The sequence below is a fragment of the Miniopterus schreibersii genome (assembly GCF_964146895.1).
Source record: "Miniopterus schreibersii genome assembly, chromosome: 2".
Taxonomy (NCBI): Eukaryota; Metazoa; Chordata; class Mammalia; order Chiroptera; family Miniopteridae; genus Miniopterus; species Miniopterus schreibersii.
In genome coordinates, this window is record NC_138102.1 from 176027852 (window position 1) to 176055040 (window position 27189).

Here is a 27189-nt window from a genome sequence, read left to right on the forward strand (position 1 = left end):
GGAAAATTCCACACAGAGGACATATTCCCTGGATACTGCCTTACTTGTATGGTCCTGATGTTCCTCCCTGGAGAGAAAAACGTCATTGCATTCAATGACAAAGCTGTCAGCAAGCTATTCTAAGTTAAGCTTTCCTCATTAGGGGACTACCTGTTGCCCACAGCTTTTAAACTTAGAAAGACCCATGTGGCCCAGTAAAGACCAGCCTCATTCAACTTTTGTTTGTTGCTTTTCCTTGTTTTGTTTCTGTTTTCTTATATACAGATGTACCCTGGGGAGTAGAGAAAGTGTGCGTTCACCAGCCTCTCTTTCTCTTTTTCTTTGTACTTTTATTTTCTTTCTGAATAGACAAATATCCAATGGACCAGATCCTTGGCTACTAATGGTCCAGCTACTAGTTGGTTGAACTGGAGAACTTTAGGAGAGTCACTTCTTCTTTGGGGGCCATATCTATGCCATTGATGAACTGGAGAGTTGCTCCTATTTGTCCAGCACCAATTACTCTGTCATTGATCTCTCTGCTGAACCCTTTGCCCTAGAACAGGGTGAGCTAATGCATTGACTTTGATGTAGCCACTCTCCCTTCCTGTGCCCAATGCACACTTCACTCATCAATCATACCCCTCTTTCTAAGCCCAGACTCAGACTCATGGCTCTTGTCAACACATCACCTATGTGGCCGATGAAATGGAGTTCTACTCAAGTAGAGCACCATTTGCCATCCTTACTCTATAACCCTTCCACCCCTCTCTCCCATCAAAGCATAATTGTTCCTGTTCATGTACCCTTTGTTCCCCTCTAATTTTAAGATGGTGAGATGAGACACACTGGTACCCAGTGTTTCTTTGAGTATAAACAGTCCATGTGCCTATCATTCTATAGCTGACCTTATATATTGTTATAGAAATAAAGGCAGTAATACTAAAACTGACACATGGTTCTATCTATGCCTTCCACTCACTGTCAACCTTTTTGTCAGTTCTTCAAAGTCTGAGAGCCTCTCTGTGCATTGTCATGCCCTGGGCCAGGTGGACCAGAAGAATAGTCGTCAAGATTTGGCTACCCAGAGTGGGACATCTCAGGGAAGTAAACACACATTTGCCTGAGTGAGGCTTATTTCTGTCTAATTTGCTATAGGTACATAATAAGGTAATCAGAAACATCATATTGAGGAAAGGAGTTGGGGGAAATAACAGTGGGGAGCATCACATATTATAAGAATAAAGAGACCCCGAAGATCAGTTTGTAATATAAGCAGAGGCAGTTATAAGGAGCATTTCAAGACTATGGTCAGATCTAAGTAAGGTGATGAGAGAGAGGGGAGAGAGGGGGGGGGGGAGAGGGAGAGAGAGAGAGGGAGAGAGAAATGCCATGGGCCCCAGAAATCTATTCCTGTCAAAATATGCATTCAAACAAGGACACTAAGTAGGATGGCAACACAATTTATTGTCTAAACCAGGGCATGTGTGAGAGTGAAAGAGAAGCTATTAATAATTGCAGTGGAACAACAGGTGTAAGCCAGGACATATGATCACTCCAACCACAGTCCTACCCACTGCAGAAGCTCTGGGTGTGCCAGTCAGGAGGGAGCAACTGAGTACATCACATTTGACAGAGAAACAAAATTTTTGAGCTCTGTTTTCCTTCCCATTGAGGGGCGTAGGCATAGGGCAAAGGCCACATACAGACACAGGGAGAATATTTAAAATATGTAGTTTTCCTACCAATATGTTGTTCATAATGTATTTTTGTTTCTAAGTAGGGATGAATTGGGAGAAAATTTTCATTTAAAAATAGATTTTTATATTCCTAGGAGAGAATTTATCTTACAGAATAAGTCTCAATGGTATAGTTTTGAAGCCAGCTATGGAGCTCTAATAATCAGACATTTCTGTCTGGTCCGATGAAGAAGCCACATTTCTGTGTTTAGGACTCTGCAGAATGTTGCCTCAAGGATCACGTGACGGTCTGCATCAACTCAGATTTCCTAGGGGAAGAAGCTAGCACTTCTCATATTATTTAATCTCACAAAAATTCTAAGTATTTTACATATTTTTCATTTTACAAATATAGAAGTGGGGTTCAGAGGTCACTTTCCCAAGGTTACCTTGTTAGACCGACCGGGATTCGAACTTACCAGGTTTGACTCTCCCCCATTGCCTAGGATAAAGACATCAAAGAAAACCAGCAAAGAATTCTCCTTGAGTGCCCATAATGTGCCAGACAGTGTTCTAGGGGCTGGGGTTACAGGGATGAGCCCAAATCATTGCCCTTTTGATGTTCAGATTGTGTGGAGACCTGTAGCCTCCACGTGAGGCCTGTGGCTTCCAAATAAGATGGGAAATCAGAGAAACAAAGTAATCTTATTTACAGCTGTGTGAAGCCTGGACTGTAGGGGGCAAACTAGGAAACAGAAAGACCAAAGAGGAGGCGCCACAGACTTCTAGGCTAGAGATCGTGGTCTGGACAAGGGCAGCCCCAGTTGGGGGGTGGAAGGCAGACATGGAAAGGACAAGGTCCGAAGGCCAAGGGCTTTGCTGACGGATTTGCTGATGGATTCCGCGCTGGCCTTGGGAGTAGACGAGGTGCCTGCTAGTGGAACCAGGAGAGGTGAGGCTGGGAAAGTGGGCATGGCTTCATTTCTCTTCAAATGGAAGGATTTGGGAAGTTCACTGAAACTTCTGGTCCTGAATGATCTCCTGGGCGGTCGTCGGGGGAGTTCTAAGCAAAGAAGAAAAACATTCCACTTGCCTTTTGGAAAGATCCCTCTGTGGCAGTGTTGGGAGCAGATTAGTGAAAGGCGAGTGAAGTTTCGGAAGGCAGCTGGGAAGTTAAGTGCTGAGTTAGGTAAGGGATTATGGAGGCCTGGATCAAGACACTGGCAGCAAGGAGAGAGAAGGCACACTTAAGAAATATTTAGGAGTGGGGGAGTTGATTAAAACAAGCGACTTAATAAATGTAAGAGGAGGAGACTATTAAAAGAGGTCCCCTCTTCTAATATTCTAAAGTCTGAGAGGTACAGGATCCCAATGTATTGTCCTCTCTCAAGGGGCCACCTTGGGCGTTTGATTATAGTCTTACTGTAATGACGCTGCCCACTGGACTGTCTGGCTCCAGGTCCTGCTATTATATAGGAGGATGATTCTGCTTCGAGTGAATTCATGCGTTGCCACCAACTTGGGAGCTGTGGATTTTATACTTTTCTAAATTTTTTTGAGATCATTCTTCCTTCTACCTTCTTTTAAGCATTTTTCATATGATCAAGATTTTTGGTTGGACAAGAAACCGGTAAGACCTTGTCCCTAAAGATTACAGCCCAGAGAAGGAGGCCTGTGATATGTGGGTCAAGCAGAGGGGACGGTCCTTGCTCTCCTGGTAGCTGTATAGTAGGAGTGGTGTTTTCTTTGTCTGGTTTTGTCCTCATGATGCTCTGAGGCCGAGGCAGGACTGCTGATTCCATCGTTTAATGCATAGGATGACTGAGGCTCCCAGGGTTAGCTCTGTGGGAACCATCTGGAGGCTCCCAGCAACTTTTCATCCTGCACTCAGGATTCACAGCTTGCCACTCTGTCCTGCCTGGGGAGTTTAGGGGATCAGTGTAATAAGTAACACCCTGGAAGAATTTGGGAAACCCAGAGGAACCTCTCTAATATCACTCAATATATTTCTCTTAATTCAATTCTAATTTTCAAACTCACATCCATTTTGACACGAGGGATTCTAAAGAACCCTTAAACATTAAGGAGAAGATTACAGGTGCGTGTTCATCTGCTTTGCTAGGGATGCAAAAGGCCCATCATGCAAATGTACTTTATCTGGACTTTATCTGGCCCATCTTAGTGTTTATAAAAAGATAATTCAATGTCTAATAAGTAGCTCTTGGATTCCTTTATAAGACACTAAGCTCAACTGTGTCTCTGCCTTTCATCTAACCAAACTCATTCTAACTCTTAAGAGGATCGTGTCATTTTGCACATCAGGAATAAGCCTCACAGCTCCCATTTCAACCCACAGCAGACGCCCTTGAGGTTAGAGCTTGACGGTTCAATACAAAAGGTCCCGATGCCCTAGGATTCCAGAGATGCCTGTTGAATTACCAGGGTGCCCACAGACTGCAAATACTTAACAAAAGAGGCTTCTCCTCCCTCACCCCCCTCCTACCCCCACCACAACTAAAGGAGAAAAACCCCCGAAACTTCAAACAGTGCACCTGGCTGCAATCTTTTCTACTTGAACTAATTGATATTTGCAGTGGCCTAAGGTTGGGGGCGGGGGGAGTGGAGACCCCCTCGGCTAATAATGAAGTACCAAACCACGAAATGATTTCATACGGCCGGCTGTTTCATTCCGGGGCAGCCAACATCTTACATTAATTTTCAGTTGCAGGAAATATCGTTCCCATACAAAGAAATACATTCCTAACAAGGTACAGGAATTAATTTTCAAAATGCCCTTCATACAAAAGCAGGCAAAGGGCTTCGATTCGTTTCAGATTTTTAGAGTGACTTTGTCTGAAAATAACTCAACCCCTGGACTTTTGAAAGGCATTAATGTTCTTAAAAGAGGAAAACCCCAGTGTTTATAATGACCTAGGTTTTACTCGTGCTTTTATGTTTATGATTATTTATTTAATGTCTGTCTCCCCAATTAGACTGTATATGTTTCATGGACAGGGACTCTGTCTATTTTTGATCCCCACCATATCGTCAGTATGCAGCAGAATGCCTGGCACGTGGCAGGTGTTCAATAAATCACTGCTGATAGAGCGAATGGATGAAATCCCAAGGCTATAGACAGTTCCTCAAACGTTTGCAATAATATCCTCTCTCCAGTGACTAAAAAGGAGGAAATGGGAGGGAATTTATACAATTCTGTGAATTTCATCATGTGTACAGTCGCTTATCAAACTGGAAATGTTTTCACATATAGTAATAATGATGATTATCAGGAGCAATATCATTATTATTGTTATTATTGCTAGTAGTCGTAGTAGCAGTAATGGCAGTGAGGTGGTGGTAGTGGCCTTGCGTGAATACTATGTGCCAGGTGTTGGGTTTAGTTCTTTATACAAATCATGTTTTATTTTCACAGCTTCTCCATGGGATAGTCATTATTGCTATTTCCACTCCACAGATGAGAAAATGGAGGCATAGATGCATTAAACAACTTTCCCTAAGTCCTGGCTTTCTCACAGCTGGGAAGTGGTAGAGCTGGAAATACATTTCAGCCCATCTCTAGCCCATTTGCTTCTCTTTTCTTTTATTTTTAATGTTATTAAATATTTTTAAATTTATTTTTATTGTTGAAAGTATTACAGGTGTCCCATTTTTTACCCCATTGACCCCCTCTACCTCCCCAGGCCTTCATCCTGTTATTGTCTGTGTCCATGCATTATGCACATATGCATATAAGTTCTTTGGTTAATCTCGTCCCACCTTCCATCCTCCTTCCCTCTTTCCTCTGAGATATGATCGTCTGTTGCATGTGTCAATGTCTCTGGGTCTATTTAGTTTGCCAGATTCTTTTGTTCATTAGCTTCTTCTTAAAGAAGACCCTTCAACTTTTCCTGTAGTTCTGGTCTGGTGGTGATGAACTCCTTTAGTATTTCCTTGCCTGAGAAGCTCTTTACCTGACCTTCAGTTCTAAATGATAGCTTTGCTGGGTAGAGCAATCTTGGTTGTAGTTCCATGTTTTTCATCACTTTGAATATTTCTTTTTCATCACTTTGAACACTCCCTTCTGGCCTGCAAGGTTTCTGTTGAGAAATCAGCTGACAGTCGTATGGGTGCCTCCTTGTTGGTAACTAACTGCTTTTCTCTTGCTTCTTTTAAGATTCTTTGTCTTTAACCTTTGGCATTTTAATGATGATGTGTCCCTTTGGGTTCCTCTTGTTTGGGACCCTCTGTGCTTCCTGGACTTTCAAGTCTATTTCTTTCCCCATGTAGGGGAAGTTTTCTGTCATTTTTTTAAAATAGGTTTTCAATTTCTTGGTCTTTCTTCTCCTCTGGCATCCCAATTATACGAATGTTGGGCCACTTGAAGTTGTCCCAGAGGCTCCTTATACTATCTTCATATTTCTGGATTCTTTTTGCTCTTCTGGTTGGGTGTTTTTTGTTTCCTCATGTTCCAAATTGCTGATTTGATTCTCAGCATCCTCTACTCTACTGTTGATTCCCTGTAAATTATTCTTTATTTCAGTTCATGTGGGCTTCATTTCTGATTGGTACTTTATTATGCCATTGATGATCTCACTAGTTTCCTTAATAGTCTTACTAATATCCTTGAGCATCCTTATAACCATTATTCTGAACTCTATATCTAATAGCTTGCTTGGATCTATTTCATTTAGTTTCCTTTTCTGGAGATTTCTTATGCGCTTTCCTTTGTGGCATGTTTCTTTGCCTCCACATTTTGGCTGCTTCCAGGTGTTTGTTTCTATGTATTAGGTAGAGCTGCTGTGTCTCCTGGAATTTGTAGAGTGGCTTTGTGTAGCAGGTGTCCTGTGGGGTCCAGTGGCTCAGCCTCCCCAGTCCCCTGAGCTGGGCCTTCTAGGTGCTCCCCTGTGTGGGCTGTGTGCACTGTCCTGTTGTAGTTGAGCCTTGGTTGCTGTTGGCGTCACTGGGAGGAACTGACCCCCCGGCCAATCATCTGTGAGGACCAGCTGCAACTACAGCCAGAGAGCTGCTGTGCTGGAGACACCCCTATGGAGCAGGATTTACTTCAGCGGGGCTTTGGTGTTCACCAAGTGCGCCCCTTGAGTGTCACTCGTGGATGTGGTAGGGCTGTAATCCAGTGTGGTCGAGTCTGACCACCAGGTGCACTGTCTCTGAGGCCTCCCGGGAGGTGCAAAGTCAGCCTGTGCCAGTGCCTTGCCCAGGGCCCCCCAGCATGAGCTACACAGCAAACCGTAGTTGGCTGCTCCTTGTGCTGGGCTTGGCGGTGTCCAGGAGAGGCCAAGCTATGAGCCAATGCAGCTGCCGCTAGTGCCAGGCCTGGGGATGCTTATCAAGCCGTACGGGGCCCGCTGCTTCTTGTTTGAGAGATTTTAGGAAAGTCCTAAGCGTAAGGCTCGAGAGGCCACTTGCACAGAAAAGCCCCTGGAAATGGCCCGGATGAGCGGCAGGTGGGGAGGGGCGGGGCCTCGGGAATCACGGGGCGGGGCCAAAGGTGTGAGCCAGGTGCTGGCGATTCAAACATGGCGCCTGCCTGCCGGCTGTGTGCGGGAGGACTCGCCACAGGAGCCAAGGCCTCCGCCAGCCCTTCTGCCCGGGAGGAAGCCGCCCTCCGCCTCTCGCCCGGATCTCAGGCAGGTCAGTTCCTCCCCGAGTGTCCCGGGTCCTTTCAGGCCGCTGCCCGGCGCTGGGCTCAGAGGGAGCGTCCGAGTGAGTCCGCGCCGGGCCCTTAAGGGGAGCTGCTGGGGCTCCCGCAGCCTCCGTGACCCTCAGGGACAGTCCCCGCTGGTTTCACAGCCCGGAGTTGTGGGGACGTCTCTTCCCGGTCCTGGAGCTCTGGGCTGGGGGCCTGCTGTGGGGCTGGGACCCCTCCCTCCTCCGGGAAACCTCCACCGCCGAGATTCCCTCCGGGGTTTATCCTGCGTCACCGGGTGTGGGCCCGAGGCAGCCTCTCCAGGACCCAGCCCCGATCCACCCGCGTCTCCGCCCCTCCTCCTGGTCTCGGTGCCTCTTCAGCTCCCTGGTTGTGGGGCTTCGGTTCAGCTGGATCTCGGGAGGCTCTGAGTGAGGGTGGTTCTGTATTTTAGTTGCGATTTTTATGTGGTTGCAGGAGGTGGCGGGTGCAGCTGTTACCTGCACCGCCATCTTGTTGTCTCTAGGTTATTAAATTTTTTCTCTTTTCTTTTCTTTTCTTTTCTTTTCTTTTCTTTTCTTTTCTTTTCTTTTCTTTTCTTTTCTTTTCTTTTCTTTTCTTTTCTTTTCTTTTTTTCTTTTCTTTTCTTTTCGTTTCTTTTTTTCTTTTCTCTTTTCTTTTCTTTCTTTTCTTTTCTTTTTCTTCTTTTCTTTCTCCCTCCCCTCCCCTCCCCTCCCCTCCCCTCCCCTCCCCTCCCCTCCCCTCCCCTCCCCTCCCCTCCCCTCCCCTCCCCTCCCCTCCCCTCCCCTCCCCTCCCCTCCCCTCCCCTCCCCTCCCCTCCCCTTCCCTTCCCTCCCTTCCTCTCCTCTTTCCTCTCCCCTCCCTTCCCCTCCCCTCCTCTCCTCTTTCCTCTCCCCTTCCTTCCTTTAGTTACCATGGTGAACATGGTAGTTTGAGTCTGTAAACGTCCATTCCCAGGCCCCTTTCAGAATGACCCAGGAGGGTTCCCTAAACATGCCTAACAGTCAGCTTGGACTAAGGAGTGCCTCGTGTCCCCTATTTGTCTCCTTGCTGGCAGCTCTCTGCTGGTACTTGTTGGCCCTCCCATCACTGTGGAAGGGGAAAATTCTTAGCCTTTGGTACAAAGGTTGTGTTTACTCATTGGGACCATGGCATGAATTAACCTGGCCCCTTGTTTCTCCAAGTCATTCAGTTCACTCCCTCACTCCCTCACTCACTCATTCTTTCATTCAGCATGACAGCAGTCACCGTTTCCTGAAGTGCTGTCTTGCTGGCAGAAGCAACTTAATAGTTTTTAGGAAAAAAACAGTGACCTAAATTTATTTACATTTTTTCACAAATTTGAAATGCAAAAATAATTGTGGTTTTCATAGATATTCCATTATATTTTTTAAGCTGTTTTTGCTAATGTTCACTTAACTTGAAGAGTGTGTTTTCGCCTCATTTGTGCATTCCTGTTTACATTTGCTGAATTCTCATTTTTCGTCATTATTGTGTGGCTTTCTAAGTACAATTCTCATAAATAGATCAATGGCTCAAAAGACATTTGTTGAGCATAATGTTATTGTTGAAAATAAGGGTGTAGTTTCAAAATAATGTTATAAACAGCAATAGGACTGAAGGGCAAGTATGGATATGTATGCTCTGGGAAGTGGCTATGTGCGCCGATGTGATGCTTTTGACAGCCTCTCCCCCAGACGTATGCACAGGAAAAATAAAAATAAATATCTGAGGGTACATTTTATTATAAGCAAATTATACCTAAAGAATCCCAACTTTCAAAATGATGAATGAATAAATATCTAAAATGTTAATCTCTAATACCCAGGGTATTATCTATTTTGAAATTTTGTAAAGTGAAGACACAAAGCCAAAAACGTTTTCACTTAATTTTTATACAAAGTCAAGCCTAGGGGTTTAAGTGTTAAACACTTGAGTTTCTCCAGAACAAGGACAGAATAATGCTCTCAATACAAAATTGGTGAATTCGTTAAAGCAGTGAAGAGACCGAAACTCTTGAAGAATCATCCCAACTCATATTCTTTGAAGCAAAACAACTTAGTCACCCTGTGGCCAGGACCATTATTAAGACTGGCCTCAAGTTAATAAAAAATATTATGCCCTGGCAGAAAGCAGGATGAGGCTTTGGCGAGGTTCCCTCATCCGAGGACACTTGAGGGTTTCTCAGTCGTGGTAGAGAAGTTGCTGTTATTTGTTGTTGGATGACTCTATCGATATGCAGAGTATGAACAGCTCTTAGCCTTTACGCAGGATGGCATGGGGGAAAAATGCAAGATGACATCTCATTCCATTTAATTGCTTAAGTCCCTGCCACAGGAGAAGACCTTTTCTAGGCAGTTTACAGTCATTTTGGGGGATTCGTGTGCAGGCTGCAAGAGGTGGCGAGGATCACTAGCAAAGGCATTTCTCTGCAAATAAAAGAGCTCATGCCCAGTGCCAGTTCACACACTGATAGATTCAAAGAGAACTGGCAGAAACAGCTCCAAGAAGCAGCGCTGACATTGTGCTCAGGAAGATGACGGCACTGGTATCCCCAAAGTTGTGCATCAAGGTGGCCCCAATGCTATGCCGTCTGCTCTTGAGTCTGGGTTGGGAAATAATGGTGAAAATTCCAAGTCCAAGCAAATCACATCTAATGAGTGGAACGAGTCTAATGCGCCTCTGCTTGTTCCTTGTTATCAGCTGAGCAGTGAGTATAGCATTTTGCTTTTTGGCACTAGAACATGCTGGCTTTTGAGGGAGAAAGTGCTCTTGCAATTTTTTTTCAAATGAAGGACAAGAAAAATAAACCCTTTTTTCCGTGACACTAAAATACCCTTTTAAAAATATCATTTCAAGTGACTTGTGCAAGTGGACTGTCTCAATGATATACACTCCATATTGGTTCCAAAATATCACGAATTTTAATGTCAAGGATTAGATACTAGAATTACTTAAGAAAACCAAACTGGTGCAAGTTCTTCCATTGCTGGGAATCTGATTCATTCCCAGTATTTTATGATTTCCTTCACTTGTTGAAGATAATCACTGATGATATATTATTGGTCATATTTTAAAACCACATCCAAATGCTCCAATGTACCATGAAGAAATACTTTTAAGAGCAGAAGGCAACCAAATGGATGCATTAGGAATTCACTGACTAATAACTATCTCCCAAGTTGAAAAAGGCAATTTCCAGCATTTGGATAAGATCCCCCTTTTCCCCCCCAATCTTATTTATTATTACATTTATTGGGGTGACATTGGTTAATAAAATTATATAGGTTTCAAGTGTACGATTCTATTATTCATCATCATCATCTGTACACTGCATTGTGTGTTTGCCACCCAAAGTCAAATCTGCTTCTGTCACCGTATATTTGACCCCCTGGATCCCTTACTCCCTACCTACCCCCCTTTCCCTCTGGTAACCACCATTCTGTTGCCTGTGTCTATGAGTTTTTGTTTGTTTCCCTTATCAGTTAAATATCCAAAACTAGGAAATGCTTGCTGTCAGGGCAAACCACCTACCTCAATGCTCAAACATGCAAACTAATGTGTGAATAAATGCACATATGATCCCTTCCTTTCCTTCTTTTTATTAACAAAAAGATGTCATTTCACCACACATTTTACACTGCAACTTGCTTTTTATTACTCAAAAATATATCATGGACAATTCTCCAAGTCGGTAGGTGCAGTAAAAATCAATTTATATAGAATATTCTAACTTTGTAACTAAAATAATAATAAGAAACCAACTCTATGTGGAACTTATCTCAGGTGAAGAGCAATTGCAAATGAATCCCTCATTAGTACGGCCAAGCCCTGTTATTAATTTTGAAATTTCATGTAATAGCTGATCATTTAAAAACCGAGACTTAGGTTTATAAGTTATTGAGGTAAAACTGGCATATAATAAACTGCAAATATTTAGTGTAAACTTTGATAAGTTTTGATCTTTGACCATATCTGCAAAACTATCCGCACTATCAAGATAACAACATATCTGTCACATCAAAAGTTCTCTCACGCACCTGGGCAGCCTCTCCCTGCAGCTCCACCTGGCCCTAGGCTGCAGGAAAGGCTCAGTTCTGCTTCACATGTCTCACCCTGGGGCCAGCAGCCACCTGGGTATAGCCCCCTCCTAGTGATGGCAGAGGCACAGGAAGCCAGGTCATGCAGGTTCGTTTTATGACCACTGACTTTCCATCGGCCTAAGCAAGTCAAGTGACAGCCCCTAACATCAGAGTGGTGGGGAGCCGGACTCTCCGCACTCTAGAGGCGTGTCCTGCATGAGAACCTGGCAAAGGACATGGGTGTATTATTCTTCACCGAGAGGAGGTAAAGGATTGGGCAGAATAACTGTTACAATAAATAGGTGGCTGAACTATGGAACTGGTGTTCAAAAGCTGGGAATTCACATTTGGCAGTTGAAGCCATCGATGTGTTCGACAGCATCCAGAAGGGAGGGTGTTGAACAAGACTGAAGCTGGGACCTTAGGATCGGCTACATTAGGGAGGGGGTGCAGGACACGGAGAAGAGGAGAGCCGTCGGGAGGCTGCAGGAGGGCCGACGTGCAAAAGGAAGTATTGCCAGAAGCCATTTTCAAACATCCAAAGGGCCTGCAAATATTTTAATGGTTTTAACCATAGGCTTTCTATGATTTTCTCCCCTACTCTCAACCTACTTTCCTTCTCAGCCAGATAAGGGAACTGAACTATTTGGCTGAAGTCTCTGATTCCATTTTTTAAATCACTGGATTCCTATTATAACCAAAACAAGTAGTATAAAAGGGTAGAATAGAGATAATTTAAGTTTTCTTCTAAGTCTTTAGAACACACGCAATGAGAGGTTATTTACTATTCCACAAGACCTTCTATATACAAATAATATACATACAATATACATATATTATATATATATATATGTCTAAATTTAACATGTTTGCTCTGATGGGCCTTAGGTACCATATAAATACATTGCACGGTCAGTCCTCTGGAATAATGCACACTTGCTTGTTCTCTGTGACTCATCACTTCATGAGCACTGGGAGGACCCTGACCACAGCTGTACAGAAACTTCTATAATAAAACCATAATGGGCACTGCACAAATTGCCTTTTTTAGGTTTGGGGTTTCATAGCAATTGGGAATGTTGGATGGATTTCCTTGAGGCTTGGCCTGAGGAGCTTCCAGTTGTTCTTTGCCCAGTCCTGAATCTGGAATATGGCTTTAGGGGAAAATATGCCCTCAGCTCAGCGCTGGGTGTGGCGCTGATGTTTTTGTTGTTGTTGTGTATGTAGTAGAGTCCATGGAAAATTAAATTAAAAAGCAATTATTTGGGGAGGGAGCTACTTTTTCTTCTCGGACATGTGTTGAGAAAGTGAAAGTTCATTTAAAATTTTCTGACATAGCATGTCAGGTATCAGTTCATGGCCTAAACTTTCCTCTGTTTAACCTACCACATAGCTTCTATCTCCCAACTGGATGAGACCCGCTACCCACAGTATTTCAGGGTCTTCACAAACTGTCCCCACCTTCTCCCCCACTTCACCTCTCACCTCTCCTCTCCTCAGATTTGACTCTCCAGCCATATCTCCTCTCTCATCTCTGGCCTGAGTCACCCTTTCCCTTTTCCTAATTCTTCCTTCCTACATCTTTGTCCTAAATCCTATCTATCCTTCACATGTCAGGAAGGAATCAGTTCTTCTGGAAATTCTTTCCTGAACCAGCCAACACCGTGCGAGTGTCTTTCCCAAGTACTTCCATAGCCAACCTTTGTACTGATCACTGTGTATTGTGGTTGCCAGTTTACCTGTCTTTCTCTCCATGAAATAAGCTTCTGGAAGGTGGAGAGCTTATATCTTTTCTCATTACAGCTTCAGCTCCCAGCCAATCCCAGGCACATGCAGCCAATGGGCACCTCATACATGTTTATTGAATGAATGTCTGAATGACAAGGTACCTATATTTGGGGAGATCATAATCTACCACAGAGATCAGTGCACAGAACACCAGATGAAGTTAAAATTTTAATTCTGAAGTTTAGAGATCAGAGAAAACTTGATAGAGAAGGCAGTATTTAAGCTGGTCTTTGAAGAATTTCATGAGACAGAAATGAGGAATTAAGGGTGGAGGGAACTAAAACAAATACGGGGGTGGATAGAAGTAGGTTTACAGTTGTTTGGATGGAAAATAATACAGTAATTAATAAATAATAATACAAGAATAAACTCTGTTTTGCATACTCACAACTGTAAACCTACTTTTGCCCCACCCTGTGTATAGAGGAGACCCCATTTATGTTCTGAGCATGTAAAAAAAAATCCTCAGCTTTGTGGGATGGTCAAAGGCATCATGGTAACCAACTGTGGCAAAGAATTGTGAACAAGAGACTTGGGGCCAGATCCTGAAAAGCCCCACCACATATGCAGGCTGTGAAAACGTGGTCCAGCAGTAGCCGCGCCGCCCGAGAACATGTAAGAAAAGCAGGCTCTCTGCCTCCCCCCCAGGCTTCCTGCTCAGGACTCGGGGCGTGGACCCAGCCACCCGAGTTTCCACCAGCCCTCCCGGCGAGTCTGGCGTGTGCTGGATGGAGTTTGAGAGCCACTCCAAGATGCTGGGACTCCCCTCTGCACCCAAGCCACTGCTGCTGTATTTGTGTCGACTATGGAACATCTTCCCTAAACCTCCAGAGGGAGGCTGCGCTTTGAGGTTAATTTGCCCAGATGGATAATACAATGTGGTGCATTCTGCTGGCTTCTGGATCCCACGTCAGGCATCTTCAGAGAAGGCTGACCTCAAAAATCAGCCCAGTCCATAATTTCTGCATTAGCACACAGCATCTTCTTCCCAGTTCCCAAGTTTATCAATGGGCCACTCTTCCCCTCCTTACAGAGGCTGTTTGTGGGATTCCTCTGCCTGCTGTTTCCAAGAGAAGCCAGACTCTCAGGAATGGTTTGTGCCTGTCTGGTTGGGGTGGAGTCATGGACCACTTGCGCTTCCTTAGCCTGTCCCCTTAGTATTCGGTAATTCTCACCCTGGTGTCCACACTGTCATGTGGAGAATCAAGTTCTCTGACTACAGAATGCACACTGAGGTCAACCCTGCCCCCGACGCATTCCCGTGGACACCTGATAGCCAGGATTAGCAAGAAGGTGGTGCATTAAATCTTTTCTTTTTTTTTTGAGCTACTCATTTTCCTTAAAGATGCTCTTGATTTGTTTTTACTGTGGACATCTGATTTCTTAAATAACCCAAATCCATTCCCCTCTCTCATGCTTTTGTCCCGTCTTCCATCCTCTCCCATCACAAAAGTCTCTTCGCTGCCCAAACCAGGTATGTCCTCTCAGCTCTAAGTGCTCCGAAGACCTGATACTTTACAGTTGAAACGCTCATTCCTCTTGCAGTTATTCAATGTCTTTCCCTTTGGATTGCGAATTCCACAAGGCTGGGCACCATTTGCAATTGGTTCACAGCTACATCTCCATGTTCATAGCAGAGCCTGGATCATGGTAAGTGCTCAATAAGTGTTTCTAAAATTCTATGACCGAAGGAGTGATACAGCTGGATAAAGGCAGGTCTCAAGAATCTATCTCCTACTAGCCCCAGGGCCTAGAGTCCTGTACACAGTAGGCACTAAATAAATGATTGTTGCTACCTTTGCCCATATTATTTCCCTGTACCTGGACTGCCCTCCTTCTGCTTCTGCATCTAATAAAATCCTAGTCCTTTCAGACTCAAGTCATGGTCACCCTGTAAGACTCCACAGGTTGGACATTTCACACCCCAGGGGGTGGCATTGACATAGACTGTGATGTGAATGGTGGCCCCTGGGATTGTGCAATAGAGAGGCCCCTCCCAGCTCAAATGTCCCCTTCGCTAGGAAGCTTTTCTGGATATAGGCCTCAATCTGCATGCGGGCAGTGGGTTTTGTCTCATCCAGCACCTGGAACAGTGCGTGGCTCACAGCGAGCAACGAGTACACATTTGTTGAATCGAGCGAGCGCCTCTGTTGAAACAGAGAAGGAGCCACTGTCTTCTCTGTTTCCCGCCTTGGCCTTTTTCTAGTTTGGACACTGTTTTATGTGGATTGATGTTGGTAAGTTCATTCATGATTATGACCCAGCTCGTGGTAACTATGAACTTTGTTCTTTTTTATACCAAAATGTGAGGGCTCCAGAGAGCTTGTAATTATAAGATTGAAGGCCTCATGCCACATCTATACTCAGGTGGATCAACTCTCCATAGATACTTCTGGAAATCATGCACACCCATGTTTTAATGAGGCCTGGAAGTTTTACCTCAGGGTGTGGTGCATGGAGTTCAGGCCACAAACCGCGGTTTTGGGGAACGGCTGTTTTGAGAGTGACAGCTCTGGAAACTTGGATGGGCAGCCTGAATCAGCCCTAGTGGCGGACTGTTAACTAAGAGGCGTCTAAGCAAGCCCAAAACATTAGGTAGTAGTCTAGTGTTTCTACTACATGTATTATTTTAGAAAGAAAAATACATCAATGTCTTGGTATAAAACTTTCCATGGTGCTCATTGGCTTTGTCCTGGAAGCTCTCGCTGGTGCCACGTCACCTGGGTATTTAGACAGTCACCCTGTCTGTGTGTCATTCCAGGAACAGAGGGGAACCGTCAACTGGAACAGCTAGAGGGAGGTGTTTTTGCAGATGCTCTCAGACAACCAGGGGAGTCCCTGATTTCTAGTCAGCAGTCAAGGTGTTAATGTCTCCTCTCAATGGTGTCTCCGCTATCAGTAAGTGTTGGCTGAGCCTAAGGATGACCTAATTGGCAGCAGAGATCAGAACAGATGCCTCACCTAATAAAAAGCCTTTGTGTCCATGGGCTGACTCCTTTTGGGTTTAGCTGGACTTCAGTACTGTGCATGATCCCATATGGCAATTGTCATTCATCAAATACACTCTTTCATTGTTGCTAGCCATGTACCAAGTCTACTGGATAAACCTGGGCCAGCTGAGCATGCTCAGATCGGCTTTTCCTGAACTCTGACCTAGGCCTTATGTCCAGTCATCTCATTTAATCCATACATAGGTTAGACTCTTTTCCCATCTCAGTCCTTGGTGGATTTACCCTCTGGGTCCTTGGTGGATTTATAATGGATGCTCCATTCCCCAGATGTTGGGAAGTAAAGAGATGTTAGTGGTTCTTATCTCTTTAATGAAGAACAGCTGTGTGTGGTGTGAAGTGAATTAGCCTGAGGTTCCATCGTGTGGTAGAAATGAGACCAAGGACTTCCTGTGCAGAGAGGGAAGGGAAGAAAGTGCTTTGGAGCACAGATATCCCCTTTCTCTCTTCCTGAATGTACACCCGACCAGGTAAGGTCAAGGTGATGGTTATCAGCTTACAAAGGCAAAGACATTTTACCTTCTAAATTTTTGGCTGAATTAAATATATTGATGAACAGAATATATTATTGTTAAGAGAATAGCCTCTTTTTTTTTTTTTTTTAAGTATATATTGATTTCAGAGAGAGGAAGGGAGAGGTAAAGAGAGATAGAAGCATCAATGATGAGAGAGTCATTGATCAGCTGCCTCCTGCATGCTGCCTGCCAGGGATCAAGCCCGCAACCTGGTCATGCACCCTGAACGGGAACCGAACCTCAGTCTCTTGGATCATAGGTTGATGCTCAACCCCTGAGCCAGGCCAGCCAGACTGAGAATAGCCTCTTTATGGAGGCCTAAACAACAAGCTAACAGAATTAAGGAGCATTATATTAAGGTGAAGTGCCCAGGGGGCAGCAGTCAGAACACAAATATAACATTTCCTTGAGAACTAACAGCTTGAAAGGTTTGTATACTGTAATCCTAATTCCAAAACTTATAGGTAGTCATTGAAAAATTAAAAAATAAATTCCATGGTTAAATAAATTTGGGCCTCACTAGGTTAGACAAATTTAGCCAGGTTGTTTTTTTACCGGACTCATCAGAGCCTTCAATGTAGAATATAATTAATGGAAGTGTATTATTTTGACTCAATCTTTCTTACAAAAGAGTTGTGCTAGGTATAATACAGGCTGGTCTTTATGTAGAAACTGACATGCATATCTTTTTTCTAATTTTTGGTATTTAATGTTTCACACATTTCTGATTTAAGAAGAACTGAATTTTTCAGGCTTCTCATTAGTTTTACCAGTTATAAACATGGTTTTCCCAATCAGTTCATTGTTTTCTGAATAATGAATGGACAGCTAGATGGATAGGAGGGGAGGGGAGGGGAGGGGAGGGGAGGGGAGGGGAGGGGAGGGGAGGGGAGGGGAGGGGAGGGAATGGGATGGGATGCGAAGGGAAGGGAAGGGATGGGATGGGATGGGATGGGATGGGATGGGATGGGATGGGATGGGATGGGATGGGATGGGATGGGATGGGATGGGAAAGAATGGCAGCAAAAATATTCTCAAGAGTCTCGTTGCCTCTCTTCCAGCTCTATTTTTATTATTGTGTGATTCTGGGCCATTTCCTGTTATCATTACACTTACTGTTGTCAGAGGAAGCCAATTTCTTTTAATATTTGTCTGAGCAAAACATAATTAGGAAAGGAATCTGCTACCAAAAAGGAAACATGTAAGTGCTGCTTTACATTGCAAAGCACAGTGCTCAGATGAAAAAACACAGGAACAGGCTCTGCACGCGGTCTCCCAGCTTCCTGCCCAGCCACTGAAAAATGCGGGCGCTCCAAGGAAAAACAGCCTGAGAACCAGATGACTGAGCAAACTTTTCACTATTCCTGGTTTTTATTTTAGAAGAGGAAAGAGAAGAGGTGATAGAGAAGGGGAGAGAAAAAAAGGGGGCCAGAAAGGGGACAGCTTGGAGCCCTAAAAGTATCACAGACCCTAGGCTGAAGGACAAACCGCTGGCCTTCTCTCCTTAGATCCTGCACCTTGTCCAGAGCTATGAGTGACAGTTTTCTCTTGTGAGCTGAGAGCTTCTGAGAACCTGAAAGTCCCTCCTCTCCTTCATGTGCTGAGGCTTCTTTCCCCCTCTTGCTCCCTCTCTTCCCCTCTTACTAGCAGAAGTATTTCCTCTTCATTGTGTATGACCTACACTGACCTTGGAAGGATGCTATTTCCTGGCCACAGACAGGCGGTGCAGAGTCCAACTCTGTGCCAGGCCCTGTTAAGTCTTTTCACATAATTTATTTTATTTAATACTCACAATAACAGTCTGAGGTAGGTATTTATATCATCCCCATACTACAGACAAGGAAATCAAGGCCTGGAGGGCCCAAGGAATTGCTTAAGGTTATGGGCTAGATAGTGTTGGAGACAGGATTTAAATACAGGCGTGTTGGCTGGCTTTAAAAGCCAACACTTTTAACCACAATCCTAACGTTCTTTACTAACTTCTCAAGCCTCCATGTGCTCTTTCAAGAAATAGAGATTGTCCCTGATTTTTTCCCTTGTCCCCCTTATAGTTTATTCTCTACACAGTGGACAGAATGGGCCACAGTGCCCATTATGACTTGGCTCTGTGGCCAGAAACAGAGACACAAAATAAATGTCTGGAGGCAGCCTGTTTGGACAGTTGTGAATCCGTTCCACCAAGTCCTTGGGGACTTAAGCTTCTTCCAACTCATCATGATCCCATCCAGAGGGGTGGCCCTTGTCTTCATGGTCCAAAGTAGCAGCTAGAGCTCCAGCCATCTCATCTGCATCCCAGGCAATGGATGAAGAACAGAGTAAAGAAGAAAGGGGTGAAAAGGTACAAACTGCCTGTCTTTTAGGCATGGTTTTTTGAAGCACTACATCACACCCCGCTTCTTGCCCATTGGCCAGACTTAGTCACATGACTATACCTACCTGCTGGGAAATATAGTCTTTATTCTGGGACATCATGTGTCTATCTAAAAAGTTGGATTTTCCATTATTATGCAAGGAAGAGGGAATGGACACCAGAGGACGGTGCACTGTTTCTGCCAAAGTAACCCTTTGAAAATGTGAGTCAGATCACATTACTCTGCTTAAATTTGTGGAAAGACTGCCCACCCACTCAGGCTAGACGCCCAAGCCTTTGCAGGGTCCAACAGGACCTTACATGTCTTATCTTTCTTATCTTTCTGACCTCATTTCCTACCTCTTTCTGCCTTGCTCACTCTGCTTCAGCCACAATGGCCTCTTTGCTGGTTTTCTAACAAACCAAACACATTCCTGCCTAAATGTTCCCTCTGAGCCCTTGGAAGCTCAGGCATCCCCCAGGCATCTGCTCCTCTCCACTCTCAGTCCTGTAGGTCTTTGCTCAAATATGACTCCATCAACGAGCACCCGAGCACCAGATAGAAAACAGTACACGCCTCCCCTATGACTTTCTAGTCCCCTTACCTTGCTTTATTATTATTTTTAAAAATATATTTTTATTGATTTTAGAGAGAGGAAGGGAGAGGGAGAGAGAGATAGAAACATCAATGATGAGAGTCATTCATCGATGGCCTCCTGCACGCCCCTGACTGGGGATCGAGCCCACAACCCGGGCCTGTGCCCTGACCGGGAATCGAACCATGACCTCCTGGTTCATAGGTCGATGCTCAACCGCTAAGCCACACCAGCTGGGCTACCTTGCTATATTTTATTTCCTGCTTTTATCCCCACCTTAGCCCATTGGATATATTCTATATTTGTCCACATTTGCTTACTGTCTTCCTTTCCTCCTATCAGAACAGGGACTTCATCTGTTTTATTCAGTGCTTTCTATCTTCAGGACCTAGAGGAGTGCCAGGCACACTGTAAGCATCCAGTAAACATGGGCTGAGTAGGTGCATGACTGATTGACTAAATCCCACTTTATCCACCTTCTAAAATTTAGGAAAGGATGCATTGAGATATCCAATCCGAAAGGGCTTTCAAAATAGAAAGAGTCAATATATATTAGTTTTCTGCTGTTCTTTGATGTCTGTCCATTTGTAAAAGCACTCCCTTGACTATGAAGAAAAGCACTCGAATGCTGCTGGCCATTAATATTTGGAAGTAAGGCACGGCAGGATAGAATTCCCAGTCATTTCTTCCCAAAGCACCAGAACTATTTATTCTAAATCCATCTCTTCCCTGTCTTTAGTTTTGAATGAACACGACTTTGCTGCACATAGTTCCCCGATATATCACTTTGATGGTTTATTTCACCTTAAGTAGCATGGAATTGAAGCCTGAGACTGTATCAGGCTGGTTTCAGGTCTCCTTTGCTTCCCTTTGTAGCATCACAGTGGGGGAGAGTCGTCAAGCTGTGCTTGGCCAAGTTAAATGAGGAGACCAGATGGTCAGAAAGAAAGGAATTCGGGTCCAGGTTTAGGAGGAGAAAGGCTTGGAGCAAAACTCCTGCATAGTTTTTGACCAAGAGATCAGAACACTCGGGGCTGGGGGTGATTTCTGAGTGCCGGGGTTCCCCAGCAAATGTCTGCGGGACAGGAGTTCCTTTTCATGTTAATCTCCTGACGGCGCTGCCAAGGCCTCGAGTCCTCTCGCAGGGCTGGGGGCTTGGGTTATATGCTGCTTTCAGTTCCCAGACACAGAGAAGTTGATTTATGTTAAACACACAAAAAAGAAAGAAACAAAACGGGAGGTAAAGAAGTCACTGAGCTTTTGCTTTTAGAAGGCAGTTTCAGGAAGAAAAGCAAACAAAATCCAAAATTGGGGAAGAGGGGGCGACAGGAACCGCTGGAGTGCTAGGAAGGTGATTTTAAAACTCTCTATTCCTCAAACAGAAAAGGCAGGCGGGGCGGAAACCCAGAAGCCATTCCAAGTTGCATTGAGAAGGGGCATCGTGAGCTTTCTGGCACTGACATGGCATCAGGAGGCGAGAGAGAGAGAGAGAGAGAGAGAGAGAGAGAGAGAGAGAGAGAGAGAGAGAGAGAGAGAGAGAGAGAGAGTGAGAGTGTCAGGCAGCAGAGGGGGCCGGGATCCAGGCAGGAAACAGGCGGGGCATGAACAAGTGTCTACGTGGTAGGGATGGATGCGAAAAGGGACATTAGAGAAACCACCGAGAAAGGAAGAGCCTGGCTCCTTGCTGCCCTCCGATGAAGCATTTCATCTCCGCTGGCGTTCAGCCGGCCTCGCTCCTTGCTGCGCTGGCAATATGACATCAGGGCCTCTGCCCTGTGGCCTCCTCGCTTAAATGTTCCCCCAAAGGCATCAGCAGGGTCACTGACCTGAGAGGACTGAGTGCCAGCGTTGCTAGGGCTGGCCGAGCTGCTCTGGTTTTCATTTTGATTGTCGCAGGCATGCCAGGGAGGCTACCACGTGGCACGTCCACAGCTATCACAAGCCACTTTCCTATCAGCTCTCATTTAAGCGTGACGGCGGCCCTGTGGAAGTCAGCGTGGAATGAATCTCGGCCACCTCTGCGAAGATGAGAAGGCCGAGGCTTCGAAGGGCTGGGGCTGAAGGGCTTGCCCGTGGCCACTCAGCCAGCAAGCTGAGAAGCTGAGGCTAGAACCTGCTTCTCTGGCTCCCAACGTGCCGCCTTTTCGCCACATTATTTATGTGAGCTCGTTACCACTGATGGAGCACGCACTCTGCGTGTCGCCGTGGGAAGAGGCAGGGGAACAAACCAGATGTGACCTCCTCCTCGGGACTCTTCTGATCTAAAACGGGAGACAGGACGACGGCAGATAAATGAATCTGTGCGCAAATGCCCCCAGAGCAGACACTCGACTAGATGTTCAGACATATTCATACATCCTCGGGGCATTGTTGGAAGCTTCTGGAAGGAAAGCTCTGGGGATTTGAAGAGACTCAGAAAACGGCCTCATCGGCTTGGCTGTGAGGCTGTTCCAGATATGAGGGGCTATGTAAATAAGAGCCCGGATCGGGGCCAAAGATGCATTGGACCGGAGATAAGGGATTGGGGATTGAGAATTGAGCAGTTGTTGGGCAGCAAAGAAATTCAGCCGTCTTAGAAAACTCCTCTGGGGTGATTTCTCTGCCTAGATAATGAAAGTTTTCAGGCTCCTTGTCACTGGGATCTAGATATAGACATGTCTGGAAAATTTTGTCCCGATTGTCATTTGGCTTCCGTTTCATAACTCTCTTTGTGTGGCATATGTCAGACATTGAATGGCTGGGGGCTCTTGGAAATACAAATACCATCTGGGGGTGGGTAATCCCCAAACCCAGGGATACTGAGTAAGGAAAGGGGAGATGGAAGCATAACCCTGAGAGGAGAGTTTGTCCTTGGGCCACCCTAGCTCATGCCCCGGACGTGCTCACATTACCTGTACAAAGTGTCAGTGGCCAGATACCACAAGACCCATTTTCTCATGACACAGTGACCTCACTACCTAGTAAGAACATCCTGATTTCTCTTTGAAAACCATTCCCCTCCCAGTATGTAGTCTTAAGGGTCTGATGACCACGTGCCTCTGGCCAGGGTAGCCTGATGATCCCTCTCCCTGGATCTGAGTCTTGAGCAGGGTGACTCACTGGTACCAGCTGCAGTTCAACCAAGTAGACAGTGAGTGGCTCCCTGAAGAGCTTGCCCCTTGTGTCTGCTCCCTAGACCCCCCACTCCACTTCTCAGCTTCGCCTTATGTTCTCAGAGCTGCTTCCTATCCATCCTCCAAATTCTCCTTTTGCTTTGGACAAGATTTGCTTCTGTGGTCTGCAATCAAAGAACCCCAAGGGATGCATTCACCCCAAGTGAGATAATAAACATACTTTCAGATACTTGGGATGTGTCTGCTTCTGTCTGTCCTCCAGCCCACCTGCCTCAGAAGCCCCCTTAGGGGATGAGAGCCCTTTCATAATCCAGGGCTCTCAAAAGTGGAATGTGTAACACCAGGGGATTGAAGCAATTAGTTGGATACAGGATGATGCAGGCTTCTATTTCAGAAAAATTACTCATAATTAATTGCCCCTTGACCTCCAGGTCTGTCTGCAAGCATGACACTAATTACAAGGCTGGGATTTAAGTCTCAGAAGTACATTTATATGCCATGTGCCCAAGACTATTTCCAGCTCTACGTAGAACTTCTATTTCCTCATGTTAAAAGCCAGAGCAGTACAGTGTATTCCCAGTGTCACTATTACAACATTTACATCCTGAACACTTAAAATAAATGATTGATATGGTCATGGAATGCCTGGAAACCTATAAAGTCTTTTGCTAAAATGTTGGCTTTTTATTTCTATCATGTGGGATTTAGGTTCTTTGACTGAGATCAGTAGAATATTCTGCAAGAAGGTTGTAACACTTTACTAGAGAATTAAAAGGTGTCCAGAAATGAAAGAGAATTTCACAGCTCTAGAATTGCATAAAAACTGGCTGTTAACTAGACCAAGATGGAATCTGACACCATAGTCAAGTGCTAAAAGGGCAGTGATGAGAATGGAGAAAGAAAGTCCTCAGATTCAGGTGGCCCTGAGTTCACCTACCATTTATGTGTTTCATTCGAGTCCAACTCCAGGATGTCTGGCTTTGGAGTCCACAGTTTAACCAAGGAATATGACTCTGTCTAGTATATGCTGGGCATGATTGGCATGTTTTCATATACCAAAGACATGCCAGTGAGAAGGTAGGAGGTGCATGTTTTCATATACCAAAGACATGCCAGTGAGAAGGTAGGAGGTGCATGTTTTCATATACCAAAGACATGCCAGTGAGAAGGTAGGAGGTGAAAATAAGAATTGATATTTTTAAATGGAGGACTCAAAGGACTCAGTCAATTTCTGGCTAACCTTTTTAGCCCCAATTGAATGTCACCCTTTTCTGCACTCCCAGAGCTGACACCTACTGTCTTGCACTGGTAACCTCAGAACCTCATTGCTTCTCTTTGTATTTGGGGAAGATGTTATGGAAACATCTTCTGTAATTCCTTCTAGATTGTAGGTCTATCAGTCAGGGTTCAATCGGGGATGCAGAGTGACAGTGAATGTTATGGGAATAAGGGGTCTTCTATGGGAATGAGGCCTTTCACAAGTGTGAGAGGAGCTGGGAAGCTAAACTATGGAAAGTATTCCAAAGGAAGAGCCACCAACCAGTCTGCCTGAAGCTCAGGTGCAGGTGACCAAGCTGGCGCTCAAAGGGAGCTATGAGGAGCCAAGTTCATTCGGCCTTCGCAGTGGGTAGCAAAGGGAAAACTACTCTAGGAGTCCAAGGAAGTTGACACCTTTGTGCTACCGAATCTCTGAGCCCATCAGTGAGAATTTCAGAGGGTTAGCAATCAAGGATACGAACTGGATGCAGAGCAAAGATGAGCGAGGACCTCTGCGTTCCTTCAGAACCATGTCTGAGTACGTATCATCTATCTGCCCAGAGTGATGGCTGCTGGGTTACTTCCACCTTCGAAATCCTGAACGAGTTCCTCCTTTGGCCAATTCTAACCTGGAGCCCTGTGCATTAGGGAGAGAAAGAAGAGAATTTTGAAAAAGTTTCTAGGTTAACCAAGTTGACAATGAAATGAGTCAGAACAGTGCAACCCTTATTAACTTAGGATATCTCTTTTTTGGTTCTGTATTTAACTTCCAAATAAAAACAATGGCAAAATCACGCTTTCCCCTAAATATCCTTTCCCCTAAATGATGCAAATATCCTTCCCACAAATGAAAACAGGCTAACCCTGTCCAGGAGAGTATTCATCTTTGGGCTATGTTCACTTTCATTACTAGCTGGATCATGGTCCTGCTTTAATATCCTGTAACTTAAATGTCAAGAGATAAGGCTTCCCACTTCTGTCACATCTTACACCACATAGTAAATGAAGGGGGTAAGAGGAAAGACAAAGAAAAGTAATATATAAAAAGAAGATATATGTGTGTGTTGTATATATATACACACAACATATATACATATATACATACATATACATATATAGATACAGTTTTGGTACTGTATACATATATACACATAAATATAAATATAGATGCAAATATTTCAAAGAAAAGAATAGATGCTCATAGCTATGATAGCCATAGTCTCTGCAACTGGTCATATCATCATAGTTGATAGTTGTAATTTCTTCCTTCCATATCTTTTCTATATTTTCTTTGCCCACAGGAAGCCCCATACCTGGTTATAGTTCTCTGTCCAGAGGAATGATCCAAATCCTAATTCTACTGGTAGCCTTGCCTTTGTCGATTTGTAGTTTCCCATTCATTTTTACCACAGGGGAACGTAATACCAAAAGATGCCCCCGCGATTGCCTGCACCCCAGACACACTCTTCCTTGGCCTGAGTGTGTCGTAGGGACTCCGTTTCCCTTGGTAGTCAGGGCCGGCACCTCGTCCAGTGCAGCAAGCTCCTCCCCTGCATGTTGCTTCTCTAGCATGAGGACCTCAAAGTGCCCAGGTAGCAGTCTTATTTTATGGTCCATAGAGCTACTGTTGGTCTCTGGGGGATAATTCCCTGTCAGAGTGCCCCAAACCTGCTACAGGCATCTTCTTGGACTCTCCTTTTGAGCAACTTCTCAATTTTCTCCAAGACATGAGCTTGGAATTCAAGGTACATTAGATTTTTCACACACACACACGCTCTCTCTCTCTCTCTCTACTTAGAAACAGAAGAACAAAAAAGAGAAAGAAGAAAGAGGGAGAGGAGGAGGAAGGAGGGGAAGAGACGGAGGAAAGAAAGATGCTGTCTCTCTCAGGAAGGGAGCTTTTTCCAGAGAGGATTATATTGCAGTTGTTTCTTGTCATTAACCTGAGAGCCATCACCACATGTGTTGCTTGTGGATCTAAAGCTCTACTTTCTGGTTTGACATATCATGAAAAAATTAATAGGAGAAATCTGTGTTTAAGAGGAGTGAGATCATGTGATTCCCTGGACCTGGAGCTGTATTAATTCAGAAATGTGAAATAATTCTTGGAACAAAAACAGAAAAACTACCTTCCAATCTTATTCAGGGCTTTTTGAAATTTTAATCATTTTTATGAGGCTAAAAATAACAAAAACTGTAGTTTCACAAAATATTGAACACTTAGGTCAAGACAGAAATTGGTAGGGTGCGGGGAAAACCTGCATTGGCTGGGTTTGAACCTATAAATCAGGAGAAATCAACAGAGAATGTAATCCAAACATGTGCTTCACATAGTTTCCACTGTCCTTGTGTTACCAAGGTTAGGATTTCGGTTGGGTTCATGAGTGAAAAATGGATGACATCTGCTCTTGGAGGCCTTTTTGTCTTTCCTGATAGCTACTGCAGAGGCTTTGGCATTCTGTGATGAAAGCTTCAGACGTACGATGGGAAATGTTACGTGGGGGTGGAACAATTTAAAACCAGAACTCCGTCCATGTTCCCAGGACTCTTGTAAAGCATCTTCTCTTGCCACCGACAAGATCAGACACGCTGAGTGTTCTGCGGTGGAGTATCTTGAAACGTGGAAAATCACTAAGGTCTGGAGCCTAAGAGTTCTACCCAACCAACAGAAATCTCATTCATTCATTCATTCATTCATTCATTCAACAATAGTATTTATTAAACACTGTAGCAGACTGTGCTGGTGCCTATCAATGCCCTTTGTACCTTATCACTTTGGTGCACTCCAGCCAACTTCCTCTACCAGTACCTGTATCTCTCCACCTGAGAGCTTTCTTCAGAGCTACTCTACCTGTTCCCTCTGAGGAAGTGATGAGGAATTAACGCCCCCTGGGAGCAGTTCATCATTGGTGAGGACCAACGACTAATTAGAGTTTAATTATAAATACCTCAGCTCCTCCACTCCTAAGGTGTGAAAACACTAAGGGACAGTCTCTACACCATTTCCCAGCATTCCCTCATGGGACTGAGCTCCAGTGGACCACATTTTCAGCTGGTCTGATAGCACACCCTTTTGTAGTGGCCTTCCCTTCCTTGTATACCTTTCCACCCCAACCAGTGTTTCCTCACCTCCCTCCAAAATGAACTACCTCCA

The 27189-nt window shown here is 44.7% G+C and overlaps 1 long non-coding RNA gene across 1 annotated transcript in view; it reads left to right on the top strand.

The window, feature by feature from the left end:
* Positions 1–2459: 2459 nt before the first annotated feature.
* Positions 2460–27189, top strand: part of LOC308552982 — a 65913-nt gene continuing 41183 nt past the window's right edge. Inside the window, exon 1 of the long non-coding RNA XR_013998165.1 lies at positions 2460–2610. This is a non-coding gene — a long non-coding RNA (uncharacterized lncRNA). The remainder of the gene's footprint in view (positions 2611–27189) is intronic.